Source organism: Pygocentrus nattereri, chromosome 17 (genome assembly GCF_015220715.1).
Source record: "Pygocentrus nattereri isolate fPygNat1 chromosome 17, fPygNat1.pri, whole genome shotgun sequence".
Classification (NCBI taxonomy): domain Eukaryota; kingdom Metazoa; phylum Chordata; class Actinopteri; order Characiformes; family Serrasalmidae; genus Pygocentrus; species Pygocentrus nattereri.
This window is the reverse complement of record NC_051227.1, coordinates 1,221,782-1,234,487: the sequence shown is the minus strand read 5'-3', so window position 1 is coordinate 1,234,487 and position 12,706 is coordinate 1,221,782. Positions and strand designations below refer to the sequence as shown.

General features: G+C 41.3%; 1 protein-coding gene across 1 annotated transcript in view; it reads left to right on the top strand.

Moving 5' to 3' along the window:
• Nucleotides 1–12,706, top strand: part of ostn (osteocrin) — a 74,489-nt gene that overhangs the window by 693 nt on the left and 61,090 nt on the right. The window contains exon 2 of the mRNA XM_017708864.2: nucleotides 3,416–3,510. The gene's annotated coding sequence lies outside the window, so the exon portion shown is untranslated. The remainder of the gene's footprint in view (nucleotides 1–3,415; nucleotides 3,511–12,706) is intronic.

Sequence of the window (12,706 nt, the reverse complement as noted above, 5' to 3'; positions counted from 1 at the left end):
TTCCCGAAGCTTGGTTTTATGTGGCTGTGGTTCCTTGCAAACTGAACAACTGACCGCTCACTGGATATTTCCTCTTTTTCGGACCGTTCTCTGTAAACCCTAGAGATGGTTGAGCGTGAAAATCCCAGCAGATCAGCAGTTTCTGAAATACTCAGACCAGCCCGTCTGGCACCAACAACCACGCCACGTTCAAAGTCCCTTAAATCCCCTTTCTTCCCCGTTCTGATGCTCAGTCTGCACTTCAGCAAGTTGTCTTGACCACCTCTACACGCCTAAATGCAGTGAGTGCAGCCGTGTGATTGGCTGATCAGCTATTTGTGTTAACACGCAACTGTACCTAATAAATTGGCTGGTATATAAATTATACACAAACACACACACACACACACACACACATATACATTATACACAATATATTCACGCTATATTTGTAGGCAGAGTAGTAAATATGTTAAAAAGAGAATAAAGAGTTTCATTCTCGTGGCATCGTCTTTATATTGGCTTTATTTCAGGTCAAACTCTTTTCCACTACAATCAACCGCTTTTGAATGTCAAAGATTGTCCTTTGATGTGTTGCAGAGCCGCACCTGGAATTTTCCACTGTTTTCACGTCTTCATTTTTGCGGAAAAAACTATAATTTGGCTTTATATCAGGTCGACTGTTTTCCACCCAATTGAACGCTTCTCTAGGTCAATGAATGTGCTTTGATGTGTTGTGGAGCCGCACCTGGAATTTTCCACTGTTTTTATATCTTCATTCTCGTGGAAAAGTCTTTAATTTGGCTTTATTTCAGGTTGAACTCTTTTCCACCACAATCAACCGCTTTTGAATGTCAAAGATTGCCCTTTGATGTGTTGCAGAGCCGCACCTGGAATTTTCCACTGTTTTCACGTCTTCAATTTTGCGGAAAAAACTATAATTTGGCTTTATTTCAGGTTGAACTGTTTTCCACCACAATCGACCACTTCTCAATATGAAAGAACGTGCTTTGATGTGTAGAGCCTCAGCTGCAATTTGCTTCTGTTTTCATATCTTCATTCTCACGGTGACGTCTTTAATTTGGCTTAATTTCAGGTCGAACTGTTTTGAATCACCTCAGTCAAACGCTTCAGAATGTCAAAGAATGTTGTTAATCTAGGTCATTGACATGGTGGCAGGGTTGGGATACTGAAAAATTAGTAGTTTCCCCAAATTTGTAGCTAGCTACAATTTGGCTACTTTTCCAGAAAAAGTAGTGGCTTCTTTTTAGCTACTTTTTTGTGATGAGGTAAGTCACCCTTATCTATCACCAGCCTTCTAAAGGCTTAATGCAAGGGCAATTTATCCCACCGCTGCCACCATTTCTGATACCGTGGACCAGGTAGTCTGGAGGTACCTTGTAAAATAGCAGCTTTTTACCCGAAAAAAGCACATCTGCCAAGTGGTAAGAGTTCAAACCCTTTTTTTTATTAGTACATACGGTGTAACTTGAAAACAAAATACATATATAGACACATAATCTCACTTAGGCTGAATTTTAAAGTGATAAAGTAGCTACCACCCTTTAGGCTTGGAGGTTCTCTCAACCTCAGTCCCCAACAGTCATCTGATGTGTTGTCGTTCAATAAACACAACATAGACGTCCACCTCTGTTCAAAGTAAAAAACCACCCCTTTTATATCCACTCACTAACATGGACTGCTCCACCTGGGCATCCCCATAATCTAGGGTGAATTCAAAACAAACATACACACAACATTACATAAATAACGAGTTTGTTTAAAGCATACTCTGCAGCTTAACATCAAGTAAATACACTGCTCAAAAAAATAAAGGTAGCCCTTAAACAACACAATATAACTCCAAGTAAATCAAACTTCTGTGAAATCAAACTGTCCACTTAGGAAGCAACACTGACAATCAGTTTCACAGCTGTTGTGCAAATGGAACAGACAACAGATGGAAATCATTGGCGATTAGCAAGACACACTCAATAAAGGAGTGGTTCTGCAGGTGGGACCACAGACCACTTCTCAGTACCTTTCTGCTTTCTGGCTGATGTTTTGGTCACTTTTGAATGTTGGTGGTCTTTCACACTCGTGGTAGCAGGAGACGGACTCTACAACCCACACAAGTGGCTCAGGTAGGGCAGCTCATCCAGGATGGCACATCAATGTGAGCTGTGGCAAGAAGGTTTGCTGTGTCTGTCAGCGTAGTGTCCAGAGGCTGGAGGCACTACCAAGAGACAGGCCAGTACACCAGGAGACGTGGAGGAGGCCGTAGGAGGGCAACAACCCAGCAGCAGGACCGCCACCTCCGCCTTTGTGCAAGGAGGAACAGGAGGAGCTGCCAGAGCCCTGCAGAATGACCTCCAGCAGGCCACAAATGTGCATGTGTCTGCACAAACGGTTAGAAACCGACTCCATGAGGATGGTATGAGGGCCCGACGTCCACAGAAGGGGGTTGTGCTCACAGCCCAACACCGTGCAGGACGCTTGGCATTTGCCAGAGAACACCAGTTCTAATTCGCCACTGGCGCCCTGTGATCTTCACAGATGAAAGCAGGTTCACACTGAGCACATGTGACAGACGTGACAGAGTCTGGAGACGCCGTGGAGAGCGATCTGCTGCCTGCAACATCCTTCAGCATGACCGGTTTGGCAGTGGGTCAGTAATGGTGTGGGGTGGCATTTCTTTGGAGGGCCGCACAGCCCTCCATGTGCTCACCAGAGGTAGCCTGACTGCCATTAGGTACCGAGATGAGATCCTCAGACCCCTTGTGAGACCATATGCTGGTGCGGTTGGCCCTGGGTTCCTCCTAATGCAGGACAATGCTAGACCTCATGTGGCTGGAGTGTGTCAGCAGTTCCTGCAAGATGAAGGCATTGAAGCTCTGGAACGGCCCACCCGTTCCCCAGACCTGAATCCGATTGAGCACATCTGGGACATCATGTCTCGCTTCATCCACCAACGCCACGTTGCACCACAGACTGTCCAGGAGTTGGCGGATGCTTTAGACCAGGTCTGGGAGGAGATACCTCAGGAGACCATCTGCCACCTCATCAGGAGCTGCCCAGGCTTTGTAGGGAGGTCATACAGGCACGTGGAGGCCACACACAATACTGAGCCTCATTCTGACTTGTTTTAAGGGCATTACATCAAAGTTGGATCAGCCTGTCGTGTGTTTTTCCACTTTAATTATGTGTGTGACTCCAAATCCAGGCCTCCACTGGTTAATACATTTGATTTCCATTGATGATTTTTGTGATTTTTGTTGTCAGCACATTCAACTTTATACAGAACAAAGTATTGAATGAGAATATTTCATTCATTCAGATCTAGGATGTGTTATTTGAGTGTTCCCTTTATTTTTTTGAGCAGTGTATTATTTGTTATTTATATACTGAAGAGACATGTTGTTTTCTTTCTCCACAGATAAACTGGATCCCCCTGCACCAGCGATTTCCCCCAGTCCACTGAAGGATATAAAAGCTGGGTGACCCGCACGCTGCCACTCCTAGCGGATACAGGTAAGTGCCCAGTCTGTGAATGTCTCTGTTAAAATTGCCCTTGCATTAAGCCTTTAGAAGGCTGGTGATAGGTAAGGGTGACCTACCTTATCACATTTTTCAAAAGCAGTGCACTACTTTTTAGCTTCTTTCACAGCGTGATTGTCAGAATGTTTGTGAATCTCCACCTGACTCACCAAGCAAGTCCACTGAAAGTGTGAACAAGACACTGCATTTAGTCCTGTGCCAGAAAGAAACCTACAGTTTAAAAGCTGCAATTATACAAAAAGATCACCAAAAAGTGTAACCAACAATCAAACTTACACACCCAAAGGCGAGATATCCAACAAACGTTTCCACTAAGTAAAGGCAAAGTTAATCATTCCAGGTTTTTCCTAACAAACATCAACAAAAATAACCGAATACAAACCAGAGCGCTGTCAACTGTTAAAAATAAAACCACTCTGATTTAAACATTTCAGCAAGATACAGGCTTGACATTCAGAGTCCTTTGTTAAACTTCAGCCACACAGAGTACTACTAGTAATGGTCTATTACCAAAATGTTTTTTCCACAGGGGTCGTCAACACACGACTCTCTTGCTGCCCTGTTACGGCTCCACAGCAGAACTAGATTTTTGACAAAATGAGTCAGCTCTGCTGATCGCTCTAACACAGTTTTAACAACAAATGGTCTTAGATAACGTGGAGACAACGCAGAACTGCTAACAGGACTGTAACTAGGATCAGAATTTTTGTGAGGTCCATTTTGTAGAAATGTCACATCTAATTTTGATAAAAATAGCTACCAAATATGAATATTACAGAAAAAAGTCACTGCTCCTTTTTTACCCATCTACAACTGCTATGCACCTTTTTCTTTCATTTGTTCCTCCTTCATCCCTCTGTTCTTCCATAAATTGCTATTAATGTTCCATAAACTTATTTGACTTCAATTGTCCTGTTTAAGTTCAATTAATCATTTAACTATTTATTTGTTTGTTTTCAGCAAAAAAAAAAATTAAGCCTACATTAAATCAGGCAGTAGTTTAAAATTGATTTTGTTTCATTTACCCCTCTCTCTATCTTTGCACTTCTCTTTTGCATCTCTGTACACACTGATTATTGTATTTTTTATATATATATATATATATATATATATATATATATATTGTATTATTATAGGCACACAGTAAACACTTTATAAAAAGGTGGTCTGTACCAAAGCCCAGCTAGAGGGAAAGGCGGCTACTCATATAGTTAATGAGACAAACTTTAGTCTAATGCACCTGCTGATTTCTTAAGGTTTGCTACATGATACTATACGTTCAATATAATGGTTAACAGTGAACTTTCTCATGTTGCTTGTCGTCTGTTATGAGTAGGTAACACAATATAACTTTAATTTCACATCTGTTCTCTAATATAGCCCACTATGGAGCCTTTAGTCTAAACTCAGCAGCTGCTGGAGCTGGAACTAAAGCATGCTGATTTGGCTAGCAACATTACGAGTAGTCCAAGCAAAAAATTTTCATTTTACAATCTTAATGTGTTAATTGTGGTCAGAAACTCTCTGCTAGCTGCATTTCTGCCATAGCGATGTTATGTGTTAGCTAATAGCATGTGACCTAAAGCTTAAAGCAGAGCAAAGGAAGTCTGCCTTTTCATTTATATCATGTTTTTAGCCTATACTAGCACATTACCACGTACTGAGACTTATTTACAGCCAAGGTGATAAAACGGATATGAAATGCTTAGTTGCCGATCCCTGAGCTAAGCCTGTAAGGGGTGATCAGCACGTGGTACCCGAGCGTGCCCGTTTGCTGGAACTGTCCGCAGCTCAGTCAGGTTCATACAATCACCACCAGCACAGTTAACGGCAGTGCTAGTTCAGTGTAGTTCACATTTCACGCAGATCACCTAAAGCTACACGAAAATGTGTAGGCGCTACAGCTACTAGCTACAAATGTTTGTAGCTAACTACAAAAATTAGCACGCTGCTTAGCTACTCCCCCATCCCTGCTTGGTGGCCATAACATAAAGTCACATGGTTGAGTGTTGCTTTGAGAGAAACAGGGAAGCGTTCGTTCTGGCCATGCTCATACTGGCCTCTAGACTCACACATGACTGAATGCAATTATAGGCAAATAGACATGTGTCCACTGGGAAATTTATACTTTGATTGCCATTGACGATGAGGTGTGTTAGTAATATGCATTCACTCCTGGTGAATCGCTTTGCATCTGAGAATTCAAGGCTTATGTTGTTTGTTATTAAGATCATTAATCCATCAACAGCATGTCTTTCACTCGAGTTCAAAGCTTTCGGTCCTCCACTGTTTTCAGTTGCATATGCTGTGTCTTGTATGTGCATCGGATACCTGCACTGATGAGACAGACGAGTTTAGGAAGATGTTCGAGAAGTGTGGGTCACGTCTTAGGCAAGGCAAGCCAGTTATTATGGAAGCTATTGCTTTATCTTTACACCAGCAAAGACCTGTGCCCTAAAGCGAGCTTGTGTGCGCCTTCCTCCCCTGGGATGGTGATAGATTGTGCCCTGGTTTGATGTATTTTCATATGGGAAATTTGTGCAGTGGCCAGTCAGGCATCTCCTCACTCTGTAGTGATATTTTGCAAGCAGTGTGATGTCACAGTACGTAAACATTTATAAGATGTAGAAATTTTATCTATACCTTCAGCAGATTACCATTTTGAATAGAGATAACTTTTGTTTGTAGAGTAAAAGGAATAAACTGACATATTTAGCATAGTAGCCCAATATTGGCAAAATGTCTGCTGTTCTGGAATACCTTACATATTAGCAATGTGCATTCCAACTAATTCTGCTATTTGACCTAATATTACGCCAGCATAGCCTATTTAGCGAAAGTATCAGCACTATCTCTGCCTTCTCCGCCATGTCTTTAATAGCATGTCTTTGGCCATGTTCACGTTCAGTCGCTCATATTTTGTACAACATAACATATTGTTCACTGAATTGTTAACTCAGGAAGAAATGTGATAGATGCCTCATTAGTGATTTGAATATTTGAATACTGGCACCACAAACCGTTAACCAAGTAGTTGAGTACACATGCACATCTCTAATAAATCATCAAACCAAATATTGGTTTGATTAGCAATTTTTTTTTATCAGACAAGTATGTTCATGCAAATTTAAACAATTATGTGCTGGTATCAGTATGATTTCAATATCATTGTGCATCCCTATAATTCTTGTGTTGAAAGTATCGTCAAGGCAACATCCAAATTGCTTTGATAAAATGGCTTTCTATGAAAGCAGGATTGTTGGAAATGACCAGGCTTGCAAACACCCACTCTGGGAATACAAGAAGGTTATCTTTCCCCAGGAGGGAAACTCATCCTAAACCTTACATTATTGTAGACCACAGTGTTTTGGGCATTAGAAATTCCCTAAAGGAAAAAGGTTTCTGAATTTATATCTGATCTGTATTACTTTATGCATGGCACACTGTAGTCTGTAGTTAGTTGAAGTGTCTTATTGTGTGTATACATGTATATTTCAAGTATGCACTATATTTCCAAAAATATTCAGCCACCCATCCAAATCATTGAAGTCACTGGTCACAGGTGTATAAATCCGAGCCCCTCGGCCTGCAGACTGCTTCTACAAACATTTGTGAAAGAATGGGTCGCTCTCAGGAGCTCAGTGAATTCCAGTGAGGTACCGTGCCACCTGTGCCAGTCCAGTCGTGAAATTTCCTCGCTACTAAATATTCCACAGTCAGCTGTCAGTGGTATTATAATAAAGTGGAAGCGATTGGGAACGACAGCAGCTCAGCCACAAAGTGTTGGGCCACGTAAAATGACAGAGCGGTCAGTGGATGCTGAGGGGCATAGTGCGAAGAGGTCACAAACATTCTGCAGAGTCAATCACTACAGACCTCCCAACTTCACGTGGCCTTCAGATCAGCTCAAGTACAGTGTAGAGAGCTTCATGGAATGGGTTTCCATGGCCGAGCAGCTGCATCCAAGCCTTACATCACCAAGCGCAATGCAAAGCATTGAATGCAGTGGTTTAAAGCGCCGCCACTGGTCTCTAGAGCAGTGGAGACGTGTTCTCTGGAGTGAGAACACTTCTCCATCTGGCAATCCGAAGTATGACTCTGGGTTTGGTGGTTGGCAGGAGACGGTACTTGTCTGACTGCATTGTGCCGAGTGTAAAGTTTGGTGGAGGGGGGATCATGGTGTGGGGGTGTTTTTCAGGAGTTGGGCTCGGCCCCTTAGTTCCAGTGAAAGGAGCTCTTAAAGCTTCAGCACCAAGAGATTTTGGACAATTTTGTGCTCCCAACTTTGCGGGAAAAGTTTGGGGACGGCCCCTTCTTGTTCCAACATGACTGCACACCAGTGCCCAGAGCAAGATCCATAAAGACACGGATGAGCCAGTTTGGTATGGAAGAACTTGACTGGCCTGCACAGAGTCCTGACCTCAACCCCATAGAACACCTTTGGGATGAACTGGAGTGGCGACTGCAGGCCTTCTCATCCAACATCAGTGTCTGACCTCACCAATGCGCTTCTGCAAGAACGGTCAGAAATTCCCATAAACACACTCCTAACCCTTGTGGAAAGCCTTCCCAGAAGAGTTGAAGCTGTTATAGCTGCAAAGGGTGGGCCGACATCATATTAAACCCTATGGATTAAGAATGGGATGTCACTCAAGTTCATATGCTTGTGAAGGCCAGCGAATATTTTTGGCTATATATATATATATAATATGTATATATGCACAGTGAACATTGTGTGATGAGAAATTCAAATCCAGTTCACCTCTCACTGTGTACTCGCCATTGCTTTAACCCTATTAACATCCTTTTACTTTGAATGAAGTAGCAAGTCTTGGCGTCCCTGTTTTCAGTAGTTTTCAGGCATGTGCATGTTTGTACCTATGGTGTGATTGTCATGTTAACAGTAGATTCTAATTTTCAAATGTGTGATATATTTTTATACAGTGAAATGAATGTGGATTGGAGACACGGTTTCTGTCACTACCGTTCACCTGGCTCTGTGTTCACAAGATGAGGGCTACACACAAACAAGCACAGTGACAGTAATCTTAAATTATCTATAATCTAAATATAATCTATATATAATCTATAATCTATAACTTCGTTTTTCTAAGAAACATTAACATGTTGACGTGCTCTGGGCCAAGTTCTGAATCCAGTGGAGGATGAGCCCTGCCAGAGTTGACCCTCTCTAAAGGCACATGGGTGCAAACCGTGGGTATTTGCTCTCATTCACTTTCCATTGGTACAGGGGACCCATGTGAAGTGATATACACATGTCCTCGCAGTACCGGCGAAGCTCTGCTTGAGTTGATTTCTGTGTTTTGCTTTGTATTCCTCACCAAGCAGGACTGGTGACATGTTCTCATTTCATGGTTTCTTGGTCGCCACTTGTTTTTGCACAGACCTAGGGCTGTCGCCCACATGTGCACCACTGCTGAAAGTTGAAAGACGATCTTGCACTTTTGTTTCTACAGTGTGTTTTAACTACATCTGCAGTGAAATTCAGGTGTTTGCACCTTGGGTTGAAAATGAGGTAATGATTTTAAATTTTTTTTTATTTATTGTGCTCATGCTCATCCTTTTTTCAGACATGCCTTAGTGCTTTCATATTGGAATGAGTGAATATTAGAAAAGCTAATTTGTGATTTAGGATGTTCAGTTATGTGCAATTTGAGACATACACACTTCTTTTCTTTGTGTATGAGTTAAGGAGCAAGAGAGAGTGTGTGTGGTTGAGCATTGGAGAATTTATCAAGAGGTACAGTGTAGCATTTGTATGGGTACAGGAACCCTTCTGTGCATATTTAAAACAGAATTAATTTCACGCTACCATTTTATTACAGCTTAACCACCTCAGGTCCTTTAGAACCCTCTTCTACTGCTGAGGGAGGGACAAAATGGGAATTAATTACACTGAACAGGCAGCAAGGGCTCCGTGGTTCAGAGCTGCATACCACAAACCAGAATGTGGTACTTAGTTCAATCTTTGGTTGGCCATCAGGGATGTTGCAGTAGTAGCAGAGGCCTGAGGTTTTCATGCGTCCTTGCTTTGACCGCTGCCTTTGCGCTCTGAAGCTCATGTTGCTCCAGGCACCCTCGCGCAGGTGTGTTAAGTTGTTAAAAATAAGCTATTGTTTGCCCTGCTGAAAAACCCATAGACACCATTGTTTCTTTTGGTTCCTTATGGTTTCATCATGGTTTCATGATTGCATCTCAATCTAAAGGATCCTGATAGTTTAACAGGTGACCAATAGGAATCTGTTTGGTTTCAAGATGTTGGTCTCTTCAGTTCTGAGGGCTTGTGATGCATTTGAAGCCTCCTCCCTCTCACTGGACTTTTGGATCAGCATTATAATAGTCAGCAATAATAATAAACCTTATTTGATATCTTCCTTTTTGTCTCCGGCTTATCAGTTTAGGTTTAACCACTCTGGTCTCTGATGCTTGTGGTCAATGAGGCGAATTGTTCTAATGCTTCTCTGCCATTGTTAATAGCTGCAGCTGGTGCTGCAGTAGCTATGTGAGAGCAGATAAGAGTCAGACATTTAAAAAGGCAGGTTATGCTGACTGCAAGTGAAGGGAAGCCCTCAGAATGAATGAATTCCCTCATTTGATCACAGAAAGCATTTCCATCAGCTGCGAACTGATTTGTTTGGAAACAGACCGAGACCTATGCTTTTTGCCGGCCTACAGTTCAGCTGTTTGTTGCAAACCCGGATGTGGGTGGAATGTTCACATAAATCAAAACGCAGTGAGCTAAAGAAGGTGTGATGCGTCCTCACTAAACAAGATGGGTGAAAGCAGCCTGAAGAACTTCTTCTACCGACACTGGTGTGTGCCCATGGCTGCGTTGTGTTAAACCGGTGGCATGTAATTAGCCAGCTACTGCAGCATTTTATTTGTACATCTGAATTATTTATATTGGTTAGAATTGAAAAGTTTTGATTCTTAGATTTTTAATTATTTGGTCCTTTTTTCACTTGACCTAATTTTTACACTACTGGCCCAGTATGAACTACTGCCTACCCCTGAATTCAGGCCTACGAACCACTAGAGGGTGCTTCGCGGCCCACTGGTGGTCCACGACACACAGCCTGAGAAACCTTACTGTACTGGAAACCCTTAAGCCAATTCACAATAGAAAGCAAAACTATTAGGTTTTAATCCTAATGGTTTTTAATGGTCCTTTTTCAGCAAGGTGGTCAGTGTACACAAACTTTGGCAGATGTTTCTCTCGCCTCAACAGTTATCATAAAGATAAGAGGCCATTTAAAAACCTCAGACTATCGTTTGTGTCCTTTCTGCTGCCTTCATAAGGCCCTATGGTCGCTGCTCATGATGTAATATGCAGATGTTCATGACATCATGAATGGCAAACATACACATTACACACAGTAGTTTTTTCTAAAGCTATTGAAGAAATGTGTCATACTAGTGTTTTAGTATTCAAGTCAAGTCTCTGTGTCGAGACTGTAAACTAGTGGTCTTAAGTTCTTCAGGCACCATTTAAGGTGAAATTCATATCAGAACATTTTACCAGCATTAAAAGTATAATAATGATATAGAAAGCTGAAGCTTATTCTTCATATTACAGGGTTTATAAATCTGTTGATGCTGTACTTCATCTTTGGATATGTTCTGCTGTACTTCTTTAGAATGCTTGTCTTTGTAGCATCATTGTCCATAGCATGTGTAGCATGTTTTAATGTAGGCTTCTCATTCAGAGTATTTGTAACTAGTTTATTGTATTATATGTATTTCATTACCGATACCACACAAAAAACATATTAAACTGTACTACAATGCAACATTTCTTTATCTTTATCATTCCTCAGTTTGCCAACTATCTTCAGTCTCTTCTGGAATAAATTCTAATGATATAAGGGGACATAAAACCCCGAATTGTTGGGTGCTTTCTGATAAATGAGTTTAGGCCAGACACTGTATGCCAGCCTCTGACCATACAAATCCTTAACACTCTGCAGCAGATCGACTTGTTCTGACTCCCCTAATGAGAAAGCTGCTTTGGCAGCTATGGAGCACTAGCTGTTTAACTAATTCACTCAGCAGCTTCCAGCAGGAAAACCAGTGAGTTGTGAAAAGTTAATTAGCTAATAACAAACGTGATGGATACAATTTATGATTTAGGTATATATGATTGAAGTATGAGACTAGAGCTGTGATAAATACTTGAATGAGATGAAACTTCTGTTCGAAACTGCTTTTATTGACTTTGCAACGTATTCAGTGACGCCGTGGGCTCGAGATCAGGCCTAATCCAGCAAAGTAGGCGGGTCATTCTACAGAAACGTCCATTCTTGTATCCCTAGCTAAAAAACATGTTAGGGTTACATTTTATTTTTTAATATAAAACAAGTTATTTTAACAATTTCACCTTCTTGAGCCGTCAATTCAGCAGTATTGGTCTTTAAATCCATTATCTAGAATTCCAAGCACCACAGAAGTGCTTGTCCCCACAGTCATGTGTAAAGGATGAATGACACGTTTTGAACTAAAAAACACAATTTTTGCAATAATCTCTTCATGACTACAGAATATATGAATTAAATGATATGAAAGTTGTTGTCCCCAGGAGTTGTGTCACTGGTAATGTTGACTGGTTTGTTAAAAGCTCTTATTTTAAAATAAAAATCGCACTGATGACATCACTTGACTTCCTTTTACCCACTTCCTGAGGATCTGTGAAAAAAAGCACACGGTAAGTCCACTGGGTCTTTTCAATTATCAGACATTTTCTCATTTAGCTCATGATTTCATATGAAGCTTTCAGTTGAAGTCACTGGTGTGACCGACTTTATTCTTAGATAATTATGACAAAGTAGTACACAACTAGATTAAACATGTTTTAGTGGATATTCTATGATTGACGACATGTGGTTTGATGTCCTGTAGCAACCATTTTGTAAAATGCCTTTTTCATTAAAAATGTCACTGGTGTTACCTTTTCTTATGTGTAACACCACTGAGGATTGGTAATGCCTTTATATGTAACACCACTGAGGATTGGTAATGCCTTTATGTGTAACACCACTGAGGATTGGGAATGCCTTTATATGTAACACCACTGAGGATTGGTAATGCCTTTATATGTAACACCACTGAGGATTGGTAATGCCTTTATATGTAACACCACTGAGGATTGGGA